Source organism: Tursiops truncatus, chromosome 7, assembly GCF_011762595.2.
Source record: "Tursiops truncatus isolate mTurTru1 chromosome 7, mTurTru1.mat.Y, whole genome shotgun sequence".
Classification (NCBI taxonomy): Eukaryota; Metazoa; Chordata; class Mammalia; order Artiodactyla; family Delphinidae; genus Tursiops; species Tursiops truncatus.
Window position 1 is genome coordinate 46,217,693 of NC_047040.1, and position 23,077 is coordinate 46,240,769.

The 23,077-nt window shown below is 36.1% G+C and overlaps 1 protein-coding gene across 4 annotated transcripts in view; it reads left to right on the forward strand.

Annotated features, from left to right (window-relative positions):
• TFPI (tissue factor pathway inhibitor) overlaps positions 1-23,077 on the forward strand; it is a 69,147-nt gene that overhangs the window by 2,900 nt on the left and 43,170 nt on the right. Inside the window, exon 2 of one of the 4 annotated variants that reach the window (XM_033859967.2) lies at positions 7,109-7,246. The exons of 2 other annotated variants lie outside the window; for them this stretch is intronic. The gene's annotated coding sequence lies outside the window, so the exon portion shown is untranslated. Of the gene's footprint in view, positions 1-7,108; positions 7,247-16,243; positions 16,420-23,077 lie in introns of all 4 variants that reach the window. One more of the 4 variants, XM_033859968.2, reaches the window with a different exon arrangement.

The following is a 23,077-nucleotide window of genomic DNA, read 5'->3' on the forward strand; positions in this document are numbered from 1 at the left end:
TTCTCAATAAAGGCTGTCTTTAGCCACCCTTTTCTTGTTTACCATCTAAAACGTGTAACTCAGGAAACTTAATTTGCAGAGCTGTCTTTTTTAAAACAAAAATACTTTAAAAAAAAAGTATTTATTTGTTTGGCTGCACCAGGTCTTAGTTGTGGCACACAGGATCTTCGTTGTGCCATGCAGGATCCTTAGTTGCAGCATGCAAGATCTAGTTCTCTGACCAGGGATCGAACCCGGGCCCCCTGCATTGGGAGCACAGAGTCTTACCACCAGGGAAGTCCCAAAACAAAAATACTTTTAAATGCATTATTTTTTTATAGAAATATGCCAATACTATAATTATTTGATTGTTACCATCTGCATTTGGAGAAATCTGAATTCAAGACATGGAGTGACTATTGAAGTCCTTGTTTCTGGATATTAAATCTCACCAAAATGAAGAAAGGATGCAACTCTCTTATTCCAGAGAGTTCTCATTATGGTAGACCTCCTCTCTTGGGTCTCTGAGATCCTCAGTGACTGCTTTCTTGGTGTGATGTATTATCTCTAGGAGCCCAGTCTTCCCATTACCCTTCTCTCCCTGTCTTCACTTCAAGTGGCAGGTGCTGTGTAGAACCAGAGCCTAGGATTCAGCTACCAATAGGATGAGGGCACCCTAGTCATTTCCACTTCTTTTCTAAAGCAATAACAAAAAGCACTGGATGCATGTCAAATCTGCTATGTTCATCTCTCTTCAGGCCTTCCTTTGTGATTCTATGCTCTTTCTTAGTTGGAACAACCATATTTTTTAATTATTTTAAAAACAAGAGGTCCATGATCCATACTAGGAGTCCCAGTGCTGCAATATTTCTGTCTCACCTGCTCCACCTGATAGACCACAGGTGCCTGGGGAGACACAGACTTACTGCAAGAAATTCCTCAATCAAAATGTGATGGTAGCATTCTCTCTAGACTGAATAAATATTACATGTTGTTGATTAGGCTATTTCAACATCAGGAATGTAAAAGTATCCATCAATACAGCACTGATATACTGTGGTGTTTTTATTACCAAGCATAGAGTGCCATTGACCCCCTTCAACTGTACCACACCCTCAATGCCACCACCACCCTGCTGCCAACCTCATTCTGTCTCTCCAATTCATGTTTCTTACCAACATCTATCCCATCCTTGAATCCTGTAATAATCCTGTAATCTAAACATCACCTCATTCCTTACTTCACAAGGCTTAGAAATGGAGTAAATCTCATAAATTGGGTGAGTCTCCAGAATAGTAGTGTTTGTTGCAAAATATTGGTAATATTCTTAAAGTTCTTTTAGGAATAAACTTCAAAGTATCCCAGGAAATGAATCAAAATGATTATATCAAAATATCAAACGCCTCCTCACTCTTCTATGTGCAACCAATTTCAAATATATGTGACAATAAAATGAATGAACTTCTGATTCATGCTACATGAATGATTTTGAAAACATTATTCTAAGTGAAATAAGCCAGATACACACAAAAAAACAAATAGTATATAATTTCACTTACATGGGATATCTACAATAGGCAAATTCATAGAAAAAGAAAGTAGAATAGAGGTTACCAGAGTCTGGAGGAAGGGATGAATGGTGAGTTATTGCTTAATGGATACAAAGTTTCTGTTTGGGTTAATGAAAAATTTTGGAAATAGATGGTGGTGATGATTGCACAAAAATATAAATGTAATTAATGCCACTGAGCTGTACACTTAAAAATAGTTAAAATTGCAAATTTCATGGTATATCTATTTTACCACAATCAAAAATAGTAAAAGAAAAATATTAATATTTTTAGTTTTTTTCTGTTTCAATTTACGTAGTTTCTATCATTATATCTTCAAATTTACGTATCTTTTCTTCTATGTCCAATGTGTTTATAATCCCATCTAGTGTATTTTTCATCTCAAATAATGTTTTCATCTCTAGAAACTCAGTTTGAGTCTCTATCTTCTTTCTCTATTTAACACACTCAATATTTTCTCTAGATTCTTGAACATATGAGTGCAGTTTAAACTTTAGTTTAAAATTTAGTTTAAAATTTAGTTAAATTTTAGTTTAGTTTATGAATGCAGTTAAAATTTTAGTTTAGTTTGTTAATTCTATTTTCTGTGTCATTTCTGTGTCATTTGGATTCTTCTCATTATGTTATATTTTACTGTTTTTTGCAGACCTTATAATTTTTATCTGAATGCCTGATATTATGAATCTTACCTTCTTAAGTGCTGAATATGTTGTATTCCTGTAAATAATATTGAGCTCTGTTCTGAGTTGCAGTTTAATTACTTGGAAACAATTTTGTATTTTGTTATCTCACTGTCAAGCTTTGTTAGACAGAATCAGAGAAATGTTTATTCTATGGTTAATTTTTTTCCCAGTACTGAGAAAAAAACTTTCTGACTACTCTGCTTAATGCACCATGCATGGAGGTTTTTGCAATTTAGGGACAAGAAAATATTCACAGCTTTACATGCGTTCTAAGTGTTATTCCCCTCTAGCCCTTTAAGGTGGTTCTTTACCCAAACTTGGGTACTTTTCTCTTGTATATGTACTGATCAGTATTAGGTTGAAGACTTGAGGGCCATCTGAAGATTTCTGGATCTCTCTTTCTCTATAGCTCTCTACTCTGTTACTTAACCGTGCATACTCTAGCTACCCTGGCCTCTGCAGACAATGTGCTTTCTCCTAAACTCAGGGAGACCACTGGGCAATTCCAGAACCTCCTCTTCCTGAATTTGAATGTGGAAATTCCCTTCAGTCAGTGTGCTGGAGCAAATCAGAATGTAGGGCTGAACTCTTGTTTCCCATCCTTATGGGATCACTGCTCTTCACTGACCAGTATTTAGTTAGCGGAAAACCATCATTTAATACATTTTGACTATTTTATTTTTTTAAGTTGTTTCAGGTGGGAGGATAAATCCAATGTTAATCCATTGTGGCTGGAAGTAGAAGGGCTATTTTTCTTTAAATTTTTATTTTGTATTGGCGTATAGTTGATTCACAGTGTTGTGTTAGTATCAGGTGTACAGCAAAGTGAATCAGTTACACATATACATATATCTATTCTTTTTCAGTTTCTTTTCTCATATAGGTTATTACAGAAGACTGAGTAGAGTTCCTTGTGCTATACAGTAGGTCCTTGTTAATTATCTATTTTATATACAGTAGTGTGTATATGTAATCCCAAACTCCTAATTTATCCCTCCCTACAACCTTTCCCCTTTGGTAACCATAAATTTGTTTTCTAAGTCTGTAAGTCTGTTTCTGTTTTGTAAATAAGTTCATTTGTATCTCTTTTTTAGATTCCACATATAAGTGATATCATATGATATTTGTCTTTCTTTGTCTGACTTATTTCACTTTGTATGTTAATCTCTAGGCCCATCCATGTTGCTGCAAATGGCATTATTTCATTCTTTTTTAATGCTGAGTAATATTCCATTATATATGTGTAACACATCTTCTTTATCCATTCGTCTGTCAATGGACATTTAGGTTGCTTCCATGTCTTGGCTATTGTAAATAGTACTGCAATGATCATTAGGGTGCATGCATCTTTTCGAATTATGGTTTTCTCTGAATATATGCCCAGGAGTGGGACTGCTGGATCATATGGTAGCTCTATTTTTACTTTGCTAAGGAACCTCCATACTGTTCTCCATAGTGGCTGTACCAATTTACATTCCCACCAACAGTGTAGGTTTCCTTTTCTCCACACCCCCTCCAGCATTTATTGTTTGTAGATTTTTTTGATGGCCATTCTGACTGGTATGAGGTGATACCTCATTGTAGCTTTGATTTTTATTTCTGTAATAATTAGCAATGTTGAGCATTTTTTCATGTGCTTTTTGGCCATCTGCATGTCTTCTTTGGAGAAATGCCTATTTAGATTTTCCGCCCATTTTTTGATTGGGTTATTTGTGTTTTTTTGATATTGAGCTGTATGAGCTGTTTGTATATTTTGGAGATTAATCCCTTCTCAGTCATATCGTTTGCAAATATTTTCTCCCATTCTGTGGGTTATCTTTTTGTTTTGTTTATGGTTTCCTTTGCTGTGCAGTGGAAGGGCTACTTTTTTAAATCATATTTTAATGATATCCTAAAAAATAATAAACATAAATAGAATGAGAAATTTTAAGGGCATATAAACTGTAATTCGTTCATTGGCCTGGGTAAGATAAATATATTTTTTGCCTGCTATATCTCAGAAACTATGTTTCATGAGTAAATATATTTACATGATTGTACAATGAAAAACTTAAATTCACTATTTCTAAAAAATAATTATTTCATTTCAGATAAGCAGTTTGTTTCATTATGATTTTCTGATAACGGTAGTTGTTTGGGTGGCTAATATTTTACTCTCTTCTATTTTAGATGACAAATTCATTCTACAAGCTTAAAACCAATCAAGTTGTCACTTGTTCAACAGGCATTTCCAAAACTCTGAGTGCTGACTGTTATTTACCTAAAGCCTCCAGAGTTTTGCAATGAATTAAAGATTGCCTTTACTGATAGTTTCCTATCACAATTTCTCATAATTATCTTTCCTCCCCTGATTCCTGGATACTTCTACATATTGGAAGCTGTGAAAGTTCATTGACAGCACAAATTAAAACTTTCTCTTTTTATGAAAGATGTTTCAGGTGTTTCCTGCTTAATTATATATACCAATTGATATAAACAGATAATCCCAAATGACAAATATTGTAAACAAAAATTATATTTAGCATTAGAATTTGTTTTTATAATTATGTAAGAGTGTGTACATTATTGAAGTTTCTATGCATCTTATTTGAGTTCTGTGGTTTTAGTCTCCTTTAGCATAGTTATTCAGTCTATGAGGAAAGGAAAACAGGTACACAGTAAAGAAATCATTATGGCATCTACATCTTGGCACTAATGCAGGTTTATAAAAAAATTATGAGATAAGCAATTTACCTTAAAAACACTCAGGCCCTCCTTTCAGTGCCAATAATTTTTTTCAAGTTTCAGATTTCCCAGGATTAACCTCTTTTTGTATGTTTTTCTCTTAAGGAATTGCTGGAGAATGTTCCAGGGGAAGAAGAGTGTTTAACTAGGGAGAATTTAGATTAGCCTCAATTAACATGGCAAAAGAGAGTTGTTGTTTTTTTTTGTTTTTCTATTTGTGGTAAACTCTGGATGAAACTCCTTTAAAGCCATTTGCATTTATTAGTTATATCCCTAAAGAAAGGAAAAGGTTTCTTAGGTACCAGTGTTTGCCCTATCATTACTATGTCAACATTGCTCTCCCAACCACCACCTGCATTCCACGTTACCATCTCCTTATTCAGAGGCCAAAGAGATACAAGTGACCATCTATCCTTCCTAACAGGTACTGGAAGCCTCTTCTGAAAGGATATGAGTAAATGGGCATTCATGGATGGTCCTCAAAAACGTGTGAAAAAATATCTGAGCCATGCATTTGCTCTTTAGAAGGGAAGGTATAGTTTTCCTCAGATCTCTCAGGAGCTTACATATCACCATGAAAATATATCTGAGACATGAATAAATATCCAAGGAAAACAATATATAGCACTGGGATCAAAAAAGAGTGTCAAGTAATAATATATCTTGAAGAAGGCAAGATAAAGATTTCAAAGGCAGATAAACTCGACATAGGAGGGATAAGGGTGGGGTAGAGATGGATAAGTTATCCTATGTATAAGAAATCTTGGAGAAAAGATCTTTTCTGAGAAGGCTTGGAAGAGATTAAATTATTTTAAGATCTTCAGTTCAATCATTACACTTGAATAAGCAGATTCAATTTTTAATATCTTTGAAGCTGAGCATTAACTATGTGCTTTTTATATATTAGAACTTATTCAGGGTACAAAAAGTATACAATGTGATAATTTTTTTATGAATTTATTTTTTTATTTATTTTTGGCTATGTTGGGTCTTCATTGCTGCACGTGGGCTTTCTCTAGTTGAGGCGAGTGGGGGCTACTCTTTGTTGCGGTGCACGGGCTTCTCATTGCGGTGGCTTCTCCTGTTGTGGAGCACAGGCTCTAGGCGTGTGGCCTTCAGTAGTTGTGGTGCGCAGGCTCAGTAGTTGTGGCTCACGGGCTTAGTTGCTCCATGGCATGTGAGATCTTCCCAGACCAGGGCTCGAACCCGTGTTCCCCGCGTTGGCAGGCAGATTCCCAACCTCTGCACCACCAGGCAAGCCCAATATGATAAATTTTAATCATTTATAAATTAACCTATTAGGATTTGAAGTAACTTAACACAAATAAAATCTCTGGTCTTCATTCTCAAAAAATTACAATCAGGGGAATTAAGTAGGGCCTTTAACAAGAACATGCTATATGATTCCTGAGATTATGTGTTAGGTAGAATATGGATAGGAGAAAAAGGAATGACAATTTAGAGAAACTAGCAGATATTTATAAAAATGTAAAATAATGAGCATTCAATGTGAGGAACCAAGAGAAAAAAGAACTATTTATTGGATGCTATGAGTAAAAAAGGAAGTAGCACTAGTTTCCTTTCATTCTCTGAGTCCATAGTTCATTGTTTCATGGGTCTGACATTTTACAGTCTGAATGGAAGTGGCTGAAGATTAACATGTTAATGGTTCCTGGAGGACCATGACTTAGCTGCCTGGGGCCCCTGTTCCTTTACAATGATGACTCAGAAAGTTGAACTCAGGATGTCATGGGTGTAGTCACCAACAGCTGCGGTTCCAATCTTGAACTAAGCTCAGTTGCTTTTCATTAGAGCACAATCAGAAATTCCTGGGTTTTTTACTTTCGGACTTACTTTACCCACAGAATTACCCTCACTGAGGAGGGAGAAAATTGATCATTACTGGTTCAACATGTTTATTGTACTTAAGTATAAAAACTTTAGCTAATATTTGGAATCATAACACTTTCATAGAAACAAAGTTACCTGATTATTTATCTGACACCAGAATGTTATAAATATCTAGCCTCAGGTATATTGAGTATAAATTTTGCTTCTCTTTCCCTCAAGGAAATGACAGTATAGGAATATTTGTGGGAACTTCCCATACATGGACTAACATTTTGCTCTCCTTTTCTCATACTACAACAGATACTATCAAAAGCAGGAAGTTGAGAAGTTTCCAATATATTTGTCTAAGCAGAGACAAAATCTAAGATGGCAACAGACTTTGAGGGGAAATGAGGAAGCAGACTTGACTTTATCTATTGATCTTTAAAATTAAAAAAGGTAAAATAACCTGAATTACATAAGCTATGAATCAAGGTTCTAATTAGAAACCCGTTAGGAAGGTCTCAACTGTCTTTCCAAAATACATATACCTCCTGCCTAAGATGTCATACTCAATATTAATTAATAGATTAATTAGAATTAATAAATTAATTATGTAATCAGGAGATTGATTGATAGACATATAATCAGAGAAGCAATGGTCCTGAAATACCATTTTCTTATCTTACTAAATAATGGATGCCTAGAAGAGCAGATACAAACAGGAGAAAAAACAGAAGCAGCCATAGGTCTTTCTATGTAATTTTCTTTCTAATATGGACAGTAATGATAATAAAGACATAGTTAATATATTCAATTCTTTTCTCACACCAAAATTCATTGTATTCCTTTGTTTTTCTTTTTTATTTCCTTCCATTTGGGGCTACTGGCATTAGTAGTTGACCAGAATTATATCCTCAGAAATCTCCATTTTGGTTTAGATATATAATACCAAGTTTTATTTATTTATTTATCTATTTATTTATTTTCCTGCTTAAAGGAAAGAAATGAAAACAGCATACTATGAAGATCTTTGCTGTTAAACTGTATTAGATTAAGAAGAGTCCCTGTGATGAGGAAAGGTGAACTCATTCAAAGAAATGAATGCCACCTTCTTTTGACAAAATGTCTTACAAATTTAACTGTAATATCTAGACAAAATAATTCCCTACCTTTTTTCTAAGAGTTTTGTTAGCTATGGGCAACGATATAAGGAAGAATCTTTGGTATTATTTCTTTTATTATGTATTTCTATCTTGTTTTCCTTTGTTCATTGTATTTTTCTTAGTAAAATATATACACTCTCTTTGGACCTTTCTTACAAATTTCAGAAATATCTTTACATATTTACATTTCCACTATTCTTTTTAAAATTAATTAATTAATTTATTTATTTTGGCTGCTTTGGGTCTTCATTGCTGCATGTGGGCTTTCTCTAGTTGCAGCAAGCAGGGGCTACTCTTCATTGTGGTGCACGGGCTTCTCACTGCAGTGGCTTCTCTTGTTGCGGAGCACGGGCTCTAGGCATGTGAGCTTCAGTAGTTGCAGCACGTGGGCTCAGTAGTTGTGGCATATGGGCCCTAGCGTGGGCTTCAGCAGTTGCAGAACATGGGCTCAGTAGTTGTGGCGTGTGGGCTCTAGGGCATGTGGGCTTCAGCAGTTGTGGCACACGGGCTCTAGAGTGCAGGCTCGGTAGTTGTGGTGCACAGGCTTAGTTGCTCCATGGCATGGGAGATCTTCCTGGACAAGGACTTGAACCTGTGTCCCCTGCATTGGCAGGCAGATTCTTAACCACTGTACCACCAGGGAACTCCCTACATTTCCACTAAACTTTATAATTATCTTTTTACTCTCTCGCTCTCTCTTATTGCTTCTCGATTTTCCTTCTCCACATCCAGTTCTCTCACTCTTCTCTCTTGGCTAGTAATAAGAATTAATATTCCCTATTATTATTTAGAGGGAGATTATTTTTCCTCTTAAAAATACAAACACAAAAGTTTAAAAAAATAATTGGTGAGTTTCTTGACTTACTTTACTTATAGAACTTTAGTCCAAAACAGAGAATAAAAATCCCCTACTTATGTTTTGATGAATTGCTAATTTCTAGAGAATGTAAATAATCTGAAATTCACTTTAGGGGAAAAAAGAAAGAAGAAGATATTTATGAAAATAGTGGGCCTTTCTTAAGCTTGCAGTTGCCCTTTTTTGGGATGGTCACAATTCCTGTGTTTGAGTTGAAGCTCTGTCAATATGCAAATGTAAGACTTCGGAGAGAAAAAAATAGTTTCAGGGCTTCAGTGTCCTCATTAAAAAACGCAGGATATTCTAGATACTTATCCCTGTAGTTTTTAGGGTTTTTTGTTTTTTGTTTTTTTGTGGTACGCGGGCCTCTCACTGTTGTGGCCTCTCCTGTTGCGGAGCACAGGCTCCAGACGCGCAGGCTCAGTGGCCATGGCTCACGGGCCCAGCCGCTCCGCAGCATGTGGGATCTTCCCGGACCGGGGCACGAACCTGTGTCCCCTGCATCGGCAGGCGGACTCTCAACCACTGCGCCACCAGGGAAGCCCTCCCTGTAGTCTTTTATATCTCTAGCAGTATATAATTCTATGACATTGCCCTTCACTTCAGCTTTTTAAAATTTTTAAAATAAACTTAGTTTACATATGTTGTGTGCTATTTGGTGTAACATGAAGATATTCGCTTTTTTCTCCTGGCATAGCTATTTCTTTTCTCTGGGATTTTTTTTTTTTTTAAGTTTTCTTTCTCATAGTATTACAAATGACAAGAAATTAGACCTACACAGTAAACAGCTTTTAACATTTCATTCCTAGAGGAAACTTCCCTGCTTTATAAAATCATACCTAACAACCACTTCATATCCAAAAGAGAGAGAGAGTAACAAACTTTTTTATCAGTGCAATTGTCACAATCTAAAATACAGATAAATGTTGTGATTTGACATATTTGCTAACATTAAAGAATTCCACATTAAGCAGTTCTCCAGAAATATGACTTCCTGTAACAAGAGCCAAATCCAATAGATGTTTCCTGAAGGATTGGCCAATCTTTTAGTAAACATGATTAGAGTGAATAGTCTGCAACTATTTGGGGAGGCTTGTTTTTGTTGTTGTTTTGGTTGTATTTTACTGTGTTCCAATATTAATTTACTTACCAGGTTCAGAGTGTTTTGCTTCATTGTTTCCCATATTTTATCATTAGTCTGGGTGTAGTTTTAGAATATAATCTGATAATCTGACTTTTATAAAGCAAAACATCAGGCATTATTTTAAGGGCAAAATAATTTTTTTGATATTTATTTATTTGTTTATTTATTTGGTTGCACCGGGTCTTAGTTGCGGCAGCTGGGCTTCTTAGTTGCGGCAGGCAGCCTCCTTAGTTGCGGCAGGCAGGCTCCTTAGTTGTAGCTCCCAGGCTCCTTAGTTGTGGCATGTGAACTCTTAATTGCAGCATGCATGTGGGATTTAGTTCCCTGACCAGCGTTCGAATCCAGGCCCCCTGCACTGGGAGCGTGGAGACTTATCCACTGTGGTACCAGGGAAGTCCCAAAATAATTTTTTTTTTTTTTTTTTTTTGCGGTACGCGGGCCTCTCACTGTTGTGGCCTCTCCTGTTGCGGAGCACAGGCTCCGGACGCGCAGGCTCAGCGGCCATGGCTCACGGGCCCAGCCGCTCCGCGGCATGTGGGATCTTCCCAGACCGGGGCACGAACCTGTGTCCCCTGCATCAGCAGGCGGACTCTCAACCACTGCACCACCAGGGAAGCCCCCAAAATAATTTTAATGATAAGAAAAGGGGATTCTGACCTGAGCTTTATAGTAATGATATTATTTTCCCATCCTCCAAGCATTCTCCAATCAAAAATGCTGAAAAAGTTGGTTAATAGCCAGTTTGTGAAATAAAAACAGCAGAATAACTGTCAGGTTACATTTGGCTGCTAGAAGGCAAAATCCATAGCATGAGTAGCTTAAATATGAGGCCATTTACTAGTTCACATACAAAGTACAGAGGATGCTTCAAGATTTGTTAATTCAACACAGATCTAAGTGCTTTCCATCTTTTTATTTCCATCACTAACAGCAGGTCATCCTTATCTAGGGATAGTTCTCAACATTACAAGATGATTGCTTCAGTCATAGGCATCACATACAGACAAAACAAGTGGAAGGAAATATTATGTGCCCTCCCATGTGGCTCCATTTAGAATAAGGACCTTTTTCAAAAGTTCCCCAGCCCTGGAAGATAGCATACTTCCTTTCTCATCTCATTGGTCAGAGATTTATGAAATAGAAATATCTAAACCAATGTCTGTAAGAGAAATGGAATCACCATGATTAATGTAGATTAATGAAGAGTTTATTATTTATGAATTTATTCCTTAGGTGGGCATAGGCTATCCTTCCCTGAGAACTGGACATATGAACATATTCAGTTCATCTATCAATGAAAAGTGACAGAATTGTTGCATAAGCAAATGAGATGACTGAAACAACACCTTACAAAGTTTAAAAAAAAAAAAGACAATAATATATCCATAATCTCACTGACCTAATTTCCCTTATTAAAGCATATTTTTCTGTATAAACACCAATTTTTGCTTAGTTTATCTTAAAGTATACATATATTTTTGTATACAGCTTTTAAAATTCATATTACCATGATTAATCCCCTCTTAATCTTCTAGTCATTATCATTACCAATTTAACTTTGTATAATATTACACCTGGTGGATGGATGTGCTGCCATGTCTAATAATTGTCAATGTTGCATACCTACATTGTTTAAAAATGTAATATTTCTATTCTTAAAAAGATTGTGCATTTAGTCATTTTCATATTTTTAAATTCCCAAGTGTCATATCAGTACCTTAAAGTATCATCTACGTTTTTTAACAAAGAAAGTACACATTTAGGAAAAATTTTTAGTCGACGATTAAATAATAAGCCACTTATATACTTCCCCTTGCCAACACTACTCAAAGTCCTGCCTTTTTTGTCTTTTATCTCTGTCCAATTGATAAAATCCAACTCTAAATCCTTCAAAAGTTTAATTCTTGAATCTGGAGGGAAAAAGCAATGAATTTTGAAGGCACAAATTACTATGAATTTATAGTTTGGGATTCCAGCAGCCCATAATCCTTTAAGATTTTCGATACGCCATTTTATTTTACCTGGAGAAAATGGCAAACCCTCACATTTTAAAAAATCCATTATTTCTTGACATTTTGAACAGAAAATCTCAGCCTCTTCTTCACATAGAAAATTGAATCACAGCAAGAAAATCTTCAATTTTCTTTTATTTATTTATTTATGGCTGCATTGGATCTTCATCGCTGCGCATGGGCTTTCTCTAGTTGTGGCAAGCAGGGGCTACTCTTCATTGCGGGGCATGGGCTTCTCATTACGGTGGCTTCTCTTGTCACAGAGCATGGGCTCTAGGTGTGTGGGCTTCCGTAGTTGCAGCACATGGACTCAGTAGTTGCAGCACACGGGCTTAGTTGCTCCATGGTATGTGGGATCTTCCTGGACCAGGGCTTGAACCCGTGTCCTCTGCATTGGCAGGCAGATTCTTAACCACTGCACACCAGGGAAGTCCGAAAATCTTCAACCTTCTGTCTACTCTTCAACAGCTCCATCATAAGACACACACACACACACACACACACACACACACACACACACACACACACACACACACACACACACACACACACACACACACACACACACACACACACACACACACACACACACACCTGAAAAATGTGTCCTGTTTCTCTCCCCACAGAGAAAACCTCATTTCAATGGAAGTTACTCTTTTCTTCAGGCCAAGGTTAGACCCTCTTTACTTGTGTCCAGGATCTCAGTCTCTATTTATTTTATTTTTAGCTTTTGTCTCTTCCTCTCTAGTGGCAGAATTATATTAAACTAAGCCCTCCACAAAAGTATCCCTCAAACACCCTCTCTTACTTTCCAGCATAGATTTATAAAATGATATCCTCAATTGCTGTTTTCATAGCCTTTGTTCCAATTCCTTCCTCAGGTCACCAGTTGCTGCCCTCCACCACTGTACCAAATTTTATTTTGCAGTGTGCAAGGGTACTGACAATGCCACTGTCACTAAACCCCATGCATGTTTTTTAACTCTTGTACTTGAACCCTCTGTGCTCTAGATATTGTCAACTTGTGCCAATGTTATGAAGTATTCACTTCCTTAGCATCTATGTCACTACAGCCTCCCAGGTTTCCTTTTGTTTCCCTGTCTATTTCTTAATCTTCTTCTTAGACCTATTTCCCTCATCCTTGTTCTCCACAGTTCACTTATAGGGTGTTCCTTCCCCATCTTCACACTCACCTTATAGAGTCACTGTCAGGATTATGTGAATTAATATTTGCACAATCATTCAGAAAAACACCTGCTTCATATCACATGCTACCTAAGTACTTGTTAATCAAATCAACCTCAGCACTCCACAGAGTAATTTTCATTTTTATCTTGATTCTCACATTTCTGTCTCTACAGAGATGTCTACCCTGAGCTCCATGTCTACATATTGAGCTTCTTATTTCGTGGCTCCAATGAGTATCTTACAAATACTTAAAACTCTCCTGCTTTGGATGAAAATATTTATTTAAATCTATTACAGTTAGTAATACATAATCATAGTAAAATTTTACCTATGATTCATACTATCTCAATAATACCAAATAGAATGCTTACTTTTTTATTGAGATATATTTGACATATAACATTGTGTGAATTTAAAGTGCATGATGTGTAGATTTGATATATTTATACATAACAATATGATTATCACCATAGCATTGGCTAATACCTTTATCACATCACATAATTATCATTTCTTTTTTGTGGTAGGAACAATTAAGATCTAGTCTCCTAGCAACTTTGATGTTTATAATACAGTACTGTTGTCTATAATCACTATGCTGTGCATTAGATCTCCACGACTTATTTATCTACTGGCTATAAGTTTGTGCCCTTAAACAACATCTCCCCAATTTCCCCATCCCTCAGGCTCTAGTAACCACCATAGAATGCTTACTTTAGATTTATACAGATATATCACTTAGATGAAAACCAAACTACATTTTTTTCTAAATGGCATCAAACACAAATTAAATAGACAATTTCTGGATGGTTTTATTGTTAACATTTTTTGTATTTTTCTCATTGTAAAGATGGGAAAAATAAAATTTCTAGGTACCTAGAACTTATAAGCTTATTATAGTCTTAAAGTTATATTAAAAGAATATACTATAGATATTTTTGAATGAAAAATTAAATTTGTATCATAAAATTATAACTAAATTGTTGCAAAATACACATAGAAAAAATTCCTTAAATACATTTACTTTTCTGTTATTGACTTTTTTAAATAAAAAGATATTGACCATTATGTCAAATATGGTGATAATAAAATATATCACATTTTAATTATGTGTCATAAAACAAGATTCATTTAGATGAAATAAACAACACATATAATAAGACCTCAAGGGCACAATTGGAATTCCTTGATAGACTATGGAGTATTATAGAGAACATACAGTCATGAGCTAAGGCAGAGACTAGAATGTAAACAACTAAGATCACCGGGTTGCGGGGGGCTGTTGGTGGTGGGATGAATTGGGAGATTGGGATTGACATGTATACACTAATATGTATAAAATAGATAACTAATAAGAACCTGCTGTATAAAAAATAAATAAATAAATTTTTTTAAAAAAAGAACAACTAAGATCACCATCGCAGCCTCTCTAGTGAGCTCTTGTTATTTGGCCCTCTCTGGAAGTCTACACCATACCTCTCTCTATAGACCAGCAAATCATCTGACTCTGTGTATATGTCTACCCCTTGGCAAGTCAGCAGTGGCCAGATGCTAATGTGACTTCATTATTATCCATTCAGTAGGAGTTTGGAGAGCTGACTTTATGAGTAGAGAATATGGGCAGGTTTTCTTAGAAGTAAGGGTGGAGAAAAGGAAGAAATAATTAGTTGAATACTTATTGTCATCTCTAGTAGAGGATTAAGTTATAATTGAAGTCCTTTATGTTCCCTCTCATTCATACAGTTTTAAATAATTTTTTTTTAGTTTTAAATAATTTTAGTTTATACATTTGTTTTAAATTTCTCCAGTGACTTTTTACTTTCTTTTTTGCAGAACTCTTAATTCATTGATTTGTTCTATAAACATTTATTGAGCTCCTATTAGATACCAGAAAGAACAGATATAATTGCCGCTTTTAAGGACAGAGAAAACAGATAGTAAGCAAATGTGTTATATAGGGATAAGTGCAGTGATTTAAAAAAAACATGAAAGGGAATGGAACATAATCATGGAGCTATTTTGTCTCAGTGTTCAAGGCAGGATTCTGAAAAGACTCCATTTGTGCAGAGATTTGATACAGAACCAATATATCCATAGCATTTATGAGATTGAATCAGAGCATGATTCCAGAGGTGGAGAGGTAAGGAAGACCCTGTGAGTAGGAATTTACCACAGAATTTCCTCTCTGCTGCAGCTGGGAGTGTCTCTACATCCTTTTCCATAAGAGTAATCATAACTTCTCATTTTCCTAATATCTTGCGGCAAATGGTACATACCTAGTTTTTAGGCCCTTAGGATAATTTAATAAACTTTATTATGCAAAATTATGAAAAAAATCCAATCTTAAAATAAAACTTTTCATAGCCCAGAAAACTAACTGGCTGAGTAAAAATTATTCTCTAATTTCAAGTTATAAGGACTGACATACAGTGCAGTGCTTTCTGCTCTGGAACATATGATTTGTGATTACAGTTAAGGAATGAAGCAGAGAAGGGATTAGGCAGTGAGGGTCTGTTTTACCTGCCAAGTCTTTCCTTCTTGTTGTGAACTTTAAAAGACACCTTCCTAGAAGAGATTATACAGAACAATTTTCTCAGAACACATCCCCTCTTAGTAAATAACAACAAAAACCCAACAAAAGCACATAAATTGAGAGAACTGGATACTAAGCATCCTTATAGTATAGGTGATTCTACATTTCCTATAGGAATGTGGCAGGCCATGGCCAGTCCTGCCTAAGGCTTAATTTTTAAGCAACAAGAAATAGAACATGGTAGTCTGTAATTGTGCAGAAAGAAAAGAATCGGCTTACACATTAAAAAGCAAACTCTAGGGCTGATGTATCTCTTCCCACAGCCTAATGACAAAAGGGAAGTGACCCTTGCTTCTGAAACAAATCTACTCACCAAGTTTAGAGATACTTTCTTAAGAAACTAGGAGGGCTCCTGCTATGAACTGAATTGTGTCCCTCCCACCCCAAATTCATATGTTGAAACCATAATCCCCCATATGATTGTATTTGGACATAAGACTTTTAGGAGATAATTAATGTTAAAATGAGGTCATAAGAGTGGTGTCCTAATCTGACAGGATTGGTGACCTTATAGAAGAGGAAGGGAGAGAGATCCTTCTCTCTATGTATGCACACACAGAAGAAGGGCCACTTGAGGACATAGAGAGAAGGTGGTTTCTGCAAGCCAAGAAGAAAGCTCTCTCCAGGAGCCTGATTCTGCCAATGCCTTGGTCTTGGACTTCCCTCCAGAACTGTGAGAAATTTGTTTCTGTTGTTTAAGCCATCTAGTTCATGGTATCATCTTATGGCAGCCATAGTAGACTAAGATAGCTCCTGTGAGCTTTATCCACAAAATCACTTGTATCCTTACCTGACAAAGATCCATTTCAAGCCGTGTTGGCTGGTTGGAAGTGATAGGAAAGAAAAACTACCTTGAACGAGGTCTAATTCAGCATTCTTGCCAGACCTCAAACCTGGACCAGGTCATTGATGATTGCCTACCTTAAGCATTGAGGCTCTTTCACTCATTTTTTACTAGCTGGCCTATCAACATAAACTTCCTTTATAATATTGCATGCTCAGAGTTCCAAAAAACTTACGCTGCCAACATGCTTTGGAGCATGGTTCCATTCTATGATGACTGCCTTAATCAAATCTGTAGTGTCTTTTTCAAATTTTGACTTAACCATTTTTATTACAACAAATCACACTAATCAGTCCACAGAGGAATGTGTAAATATAATTTTTAATAATATTTAAATTTTCTTTTACCAAAACTTTTTTTTTAATTTGACAGTATAAAGCAATAACTAAGGCATTTGCTTTAGAATTAGTACATCTGCACAACCACTTGCAAGCTGTTTTCTTAGAAAAGTTATTTTATCATTTTGAACCACTATTTGTTTTCTCTATCAAATGAGGATAAGTTAACAAAATTATCTTAGACAGAGTGTGAAATATAAATGAGAAAGAAATAATAATTAAGGCTCATTATTGGAAACTGCTTTTCACATTATGATTTATTATCATTAAAGTGACAAACTGTAATTTCACCACCCCACGGTAAAAACAAAAAATAAGGTGGCTTAAAAGCAGGCATCTAGAGAGAAAATCTAAACAAAGACTTAATCTACAATATGAAAATTAATCCCAGATATTTCAAGAGCTGACTATAATTACATGTTTGAAATGGGGCTTAAATAAAATAGGAATTTGCTCTTTTCAACTCTAGTCTTTAGCCAAGATTTTTTTAAATGCGTGTATATGTGGTTTCTATTTCTTCTAAAGTTTGGGAAAAAAAGAGAAAATATGTTACTTAACAGATTTTTCAAGTACCTCTTTTAGAGGTTCCCTTGTGTAGACTTCTTCTAATCTGTTCATTCAGGCTTTGACTGATGGGTGAACTTCTGTATCCTCTTCCCAGGTATGAGAGGCAAACACCTAAGTTTTCTAAGGTTTATGACCTATTACCTTCTCTAATATGGTTCTCTAAGGCTTGGGCCAAAAACCAGCTACCCGTATATATGGATAGAGTGATGTGGAAATATTTACACAGTAATAAATATAATTACTAATGAAGTGTAGAGCTAAAGCTAGGAATAGAAAACATTTCGGCAACTTACTGAATCAAAAATTACAGTAATGATCACAGTAAAAACTTATATTGGTCAGTTAATTGTACTTGTAGGATTAGCAAACCAGAGAAATCAATTATTTTGAGAAATCAATTTTTATCCCGTAGTTCCCACGGTGATATTGCCTAATCATCGTCTTCAAGTCACAATAAAGGTATATCGCAAAAAGAAATAAACAGAGAGAGACTAAGTGATAAGAGAGACTAAGAGATAAGTGATTAATACATTTAATTATAGTTTCCTGCATTGGATTTGGTCTCTATTCCACAAATCTTGTTTATTTTAACGGTGCTTTGAGATCCTATCCTGCCTCTGTCACTTACTAGCCACCTGGGCATATGAGGTTGGAAAACAAACCATGCATCTCTAATATAAATTCAGTATACCTGCCCCACTGGCTACACAGCATTATTATCAAGATTCAGTAACCTGGGGCTTCTCTGGTGGCGCAGTGGTTAAGAATCGGCCTGCCAATGCAGGGGTCACGTGTTCGAGCCCTGGACCGGGAAGATCCCACATGCTGCGGAGCAAATAAGACCATGCACCACAACTACTGAGCCTGCGCTCTAGAGCCCGTGAGCCACAATTACTGAGCCCATGTGCCACAACTACTGAAGCCCACGTACCTAGAGCCCGTGCTCTGCAACAAGAGAACCCACCACAATGAGAAGCCTGTGCACCGCAACGAAGAGCAGCCCCCTCTCGCCGCAACTTGAGAAAGCCCGCACCCAGCAACAAAGACCCAAAACAGCCAAAAATTTAAATAAATTTAAAAAAAAAGATACAGTAACCTAATAGGTAAGAAACCACTTCAAAAAATAATGAATCATTACAAAATACAAATGTTTTATAATGATATATCTTTGTACTTCTATTATCATTCTTAAAATAAATGTGGTGAATATACCATACAGCCAGAGCCTCAGGAAATTTGATCTTAATTTTAATTGTAGGTCATAGATAAATAATCCTGATACCAAAATAATGCTTATAGTGATGACTCAATGCCTCAGTAATGTGAGATCCCGGGGGGAGTTAATAAAGAGATAAGGCTCTGTACTGACTTGTTAGAATTTGCTATGTGGCAAACGTGCAGTTACACAGCCTTAGATCTCTCTTGGGAAACTGCCCAAACATTTGTATTTCCACAATGTATTTATTTAGAAAAATACTCTTTTCCTGAGAAAAATCTGGCTCTCAAATCTCTCACTGAGATTATGCAATTTCAGTAACTCTATTCAGGAACAAGTGTTGGAAGTCTAGTGAGAAATATATTTAACAAAAATCCATTTCCAGACTCTAATTGTTGTGAATATTTGGGAATTTTCAGTTGAAAATACTACTTATAAAAAATGAACTTCAAAACATTTAAAAAAAAAAATAGAAAACTGTAAGAATACCGATAGGGCTTTTTGTCTTCCTCCCCTTACTGTAGATTTATTCTCATGTTACCTTTCTTCATTCATTATCCTTGTTGTTAGGGCACTGCAAACTCACCCAAAATGAGAAACAGCCAAGAAAGCACAAAGGTTAGAGATAAAGACAGGCACTAGGTTTTAGTGGGCAGCCCCCCTGGGGTTCAGCCAAACTGAGTGAAGGGAAGTATTAAACACCAAGAGGATAACAACATTGCCACTGCTGAGCAGAAAATTGGAATTATTTTTCAAGTTGTCAGGTTTTGTCTCTCCTGTCTTTCATTGCTACACTGCAAATAAATAAGCAGCCAACATGAAATTTCTTTTAGACGTGGCAAAGTACTCATTGAACTTAGAGATTAATAGTAAAATTTAAAAAAGAAAAAGCTTAGTGATATGTGATAAGGAAAATCTGAACTAGGAAGTTTAAATTATATAAGCACCATGATGATAATATACACGTAAACACAACATGTGATTTTTCCAGATAAATTTATAAGATGATAAAATAACAAGCATGTACCCCAAAACTAATGATAAAATAGAGTAATAACTGCCTACATGTTGTTATATGCCTTTCCCAAAATGATGTATTAGAAATTTAATGCTGGGGACTTCCCTAGTGGTGCAGTGGTTAAGAATCTGCCTGCCAATGCAGGGGACACGGGTTTGATCCCTGGTCCAGGAAGATCCCAAGTGCAGCGGAGCAACTAAGCCCATGCTCCACAACTACTGAGCCTGCACTCTAGAGCCCATGAGCCACAACTACTAAAGCTCATGCGCTCTAGGGCCCGCGTGCCACAACTACTGAGCCCATGTGCTGCGATTACTGAAGCCTGCACGCCTAGAGCCCGTGCTCCGCAACAAGAGAAGCTGCCTCAATGAGAAAGCCTGCGCACTGCAACGAAGAGTAGCCCCCGCTTGCAGCAACTAGAGAAAGCCCGCACGCAGCAATGAAGACCCAACACAGCCAAAATTAAAAAAAAAAAAGAAAGAAATTTAATGCTATCCTTCCAGCCTACTATTGGTCTCTTCCATTACCTATGAGCTTTTTGCTCTGAATCCTGCCACAAGTTCTCATCCACATCAACATCCATTGCCATTTCCTTTGAGTTGTTCTCACCAAAGCCAAATTGCCAACATATTTCTAGTTCCAATGGACTTGGATTCTTAGAAAAACATTCATTTTACATTAAGATCTGTACTGCCTCATCTTACAACTTGTAGCCCAAGAAACCTCCCAAACCTAACCAAATTATCACAAAAATGTCTCTCAGTTTGGGCCTAAGGTCTTTACAAATCAGTGCTATATTTTCAATTGTTTAGATTTTCAGGGTCTGAGATGACATTCTCAACAAAGAATAAGCTCAATATAGCTCAACAAAGAATAAGCAAAATATTTTGCTTCCGTTTGTACAGTACACCCAAAATGATGTCAAGGATTACTTAAAATGATTATAATAGCTAAAATTTATTGTATTAGTCATCAATCTAATGACCTTTCCATTTAATCCTCACACCCTCTGAAATAGGTTTTAGTAAAATACCCAGTCTATAAATGAGTAAATAGAGGCAAAGAGAGGATAAATATATTGTCAAATTCATGTAAGTAGTAAGGTACAGAACTGGTATTTGAAGTTTTACAGTCTGTACTAGGTTACTAGAACTGCCATAAACAAAGTATGACAGACTGGGTAGCTTAAACAACAGAAATGTATTTCCTTTCAGTTCTGGAGGCTAGAGTTTGAGATCAAGGTGTCAACAGGATTTATTTCTTCTAAGGCCTCTCTCCTGGGTTTATAGGTAGTCAGTCTTTCTCTGTGTCTGCTTTCTCTTTTTTTTAATAAAGACACCAGTCATATAGACCCACCCCAATGACTTCATTTATCCTTAATTATCTATTCAAAGGCCTTGTCTCCAAATACAGTCACATTCCGATGTACTGGGGGTTAAGACGTTAACATATGAATTTGGAGAGGACACAGTTCAGCTCATATCACAGTGTTAATCCAGATCCCTCCTCTTAACCACTAAACATGCAAAAGGAAGGGAGGGATGGAGGAGAAAAGGAAGGGAGGAAGGGGCGAGGGAGGGAGGGAGGGAGAGAGATGTTACTTAGGGCATTACTTGGATTGATTTGATGGCTCTTGGTTTCCATATGGGATATAGCCACCTCTACCACAGTAATATACTTGTCAAGCAAACCAGAATAACCTTGAAGGCAGCTGGAGGTAGGGTGCTTTCTAGACAATGCTGAGACAGATTGACCAATTCTTGGGACAGCAGCTTGGTATGGTGATGTGACCTTGAGCTCTGAAGTTACACAGATATAGGTGCAAATATTAGCTCAGTTTCATTCTACTTGGAAAAATTATATTCCCTTTCTGAGCTTCAGTTTTCTTAACATGGGTGTAATATTTCATATAGGATAGGATTTTTAAGAGTATTATAGTTGATGTGAAGTTCATAGATGAGCTCATATCCTCAACAAGTGAAAACCTCAAAGTTCTTCATTTTTCCTTTCCATTTTTGCTCCTCACTTACTAGATTCACACAGACCACTTGCCTTTCTTTCACATACCCTCTCAAGAATATTAATATCATAAATAAATAGTGAAGTAATAAATAATACATTTCTTTCACCTAATTACCTCTTTTCTAAGCACACCTTTCTTTAGTCATCTCTCCTACACACTCACCATCTCTTTTGATTGGATTTAAGTAATCACCCTGTCTTCTTTCTTTGAGTTGCAAATTACCTATCACTTAAGCAAAATTTTACAAATAGAAATCTACTCTATTCATTTTACATTTTCTTTGAAAATTTTCTTTTTAAACAAATTTTTCAATTAAAATATTTTATACTTCCAGAAAAGTGGAATAAGCAATACAAAAGACACAATTAGAAAAATAAATGTGGATAAATGGACATTCCGTCACATTGATTCTAATGTCTTTATTTTTTGGTGGGATTGGTAGAAATAAATAAAACTGTATGGATATATCTAATGATCCATATTATAACCTAATTTTAATTCACAAAGTTTATCCATATTAATTCATTTATTTATCCTTATGTCATTATTTTGGGTATTGAACATAGAATTGTGAATGTTATGCTAAGAATGGAAAATGCTTTAGTGATGGAGAGACAGTGACTATGTATGCAAATAAATATGTAAGTGGTGATAAGTGCTATTCCAAAAACAAAGCAAGTCATTACTTTTAGGAATGTAAAATGGTGCAGCTGCTTTGGAAAACAGTTTGGCAGTTCCTCAAATGACTAAACAGAACTATCATATGATCCAATAATTTCATTCCTAGGTATATACCTAAAAGGAATAAAAACATATATCCTCACAAAAACTCGTGCACAGATGTTAATAGCAGCATTATTCATAATATCCAAAAAGTAGTAACAGCACAAATGTTCATTAAATGATGAATGGATAAATAAATTGTGGTATATTTATAGAATACTTTTAGCAATAAAAAGAAATTAAGTACTGGGACTTCCCTGGTGGCACAGTGATTAAGAATCTGCCTGCCAATGCAGGGGACACGGGTTCGAGCCCTGGTTTGGGAAGATTCCACATGCCGCTGAGCAACTAAGCCCATGTGCCACAACTACTGAGCCTGCGCTGTAGAGCCCACAAGCCACAACTAATGAGCCCGTGTGCTGCAATTACTGAAGCCCACACGCCTAGAGCCCATGCTCAGCAACAAGAGAAGCCACCACAATAAGCCCGTGCATCACAACAAAGAGTAACCCCCACTCACTGCAACTAGAGAAAGCCTGCACACAGCAACGAAGACCCAACACAGCCGAAAATAAATAAAGTAAATAAAGTTTTAAAAAAAG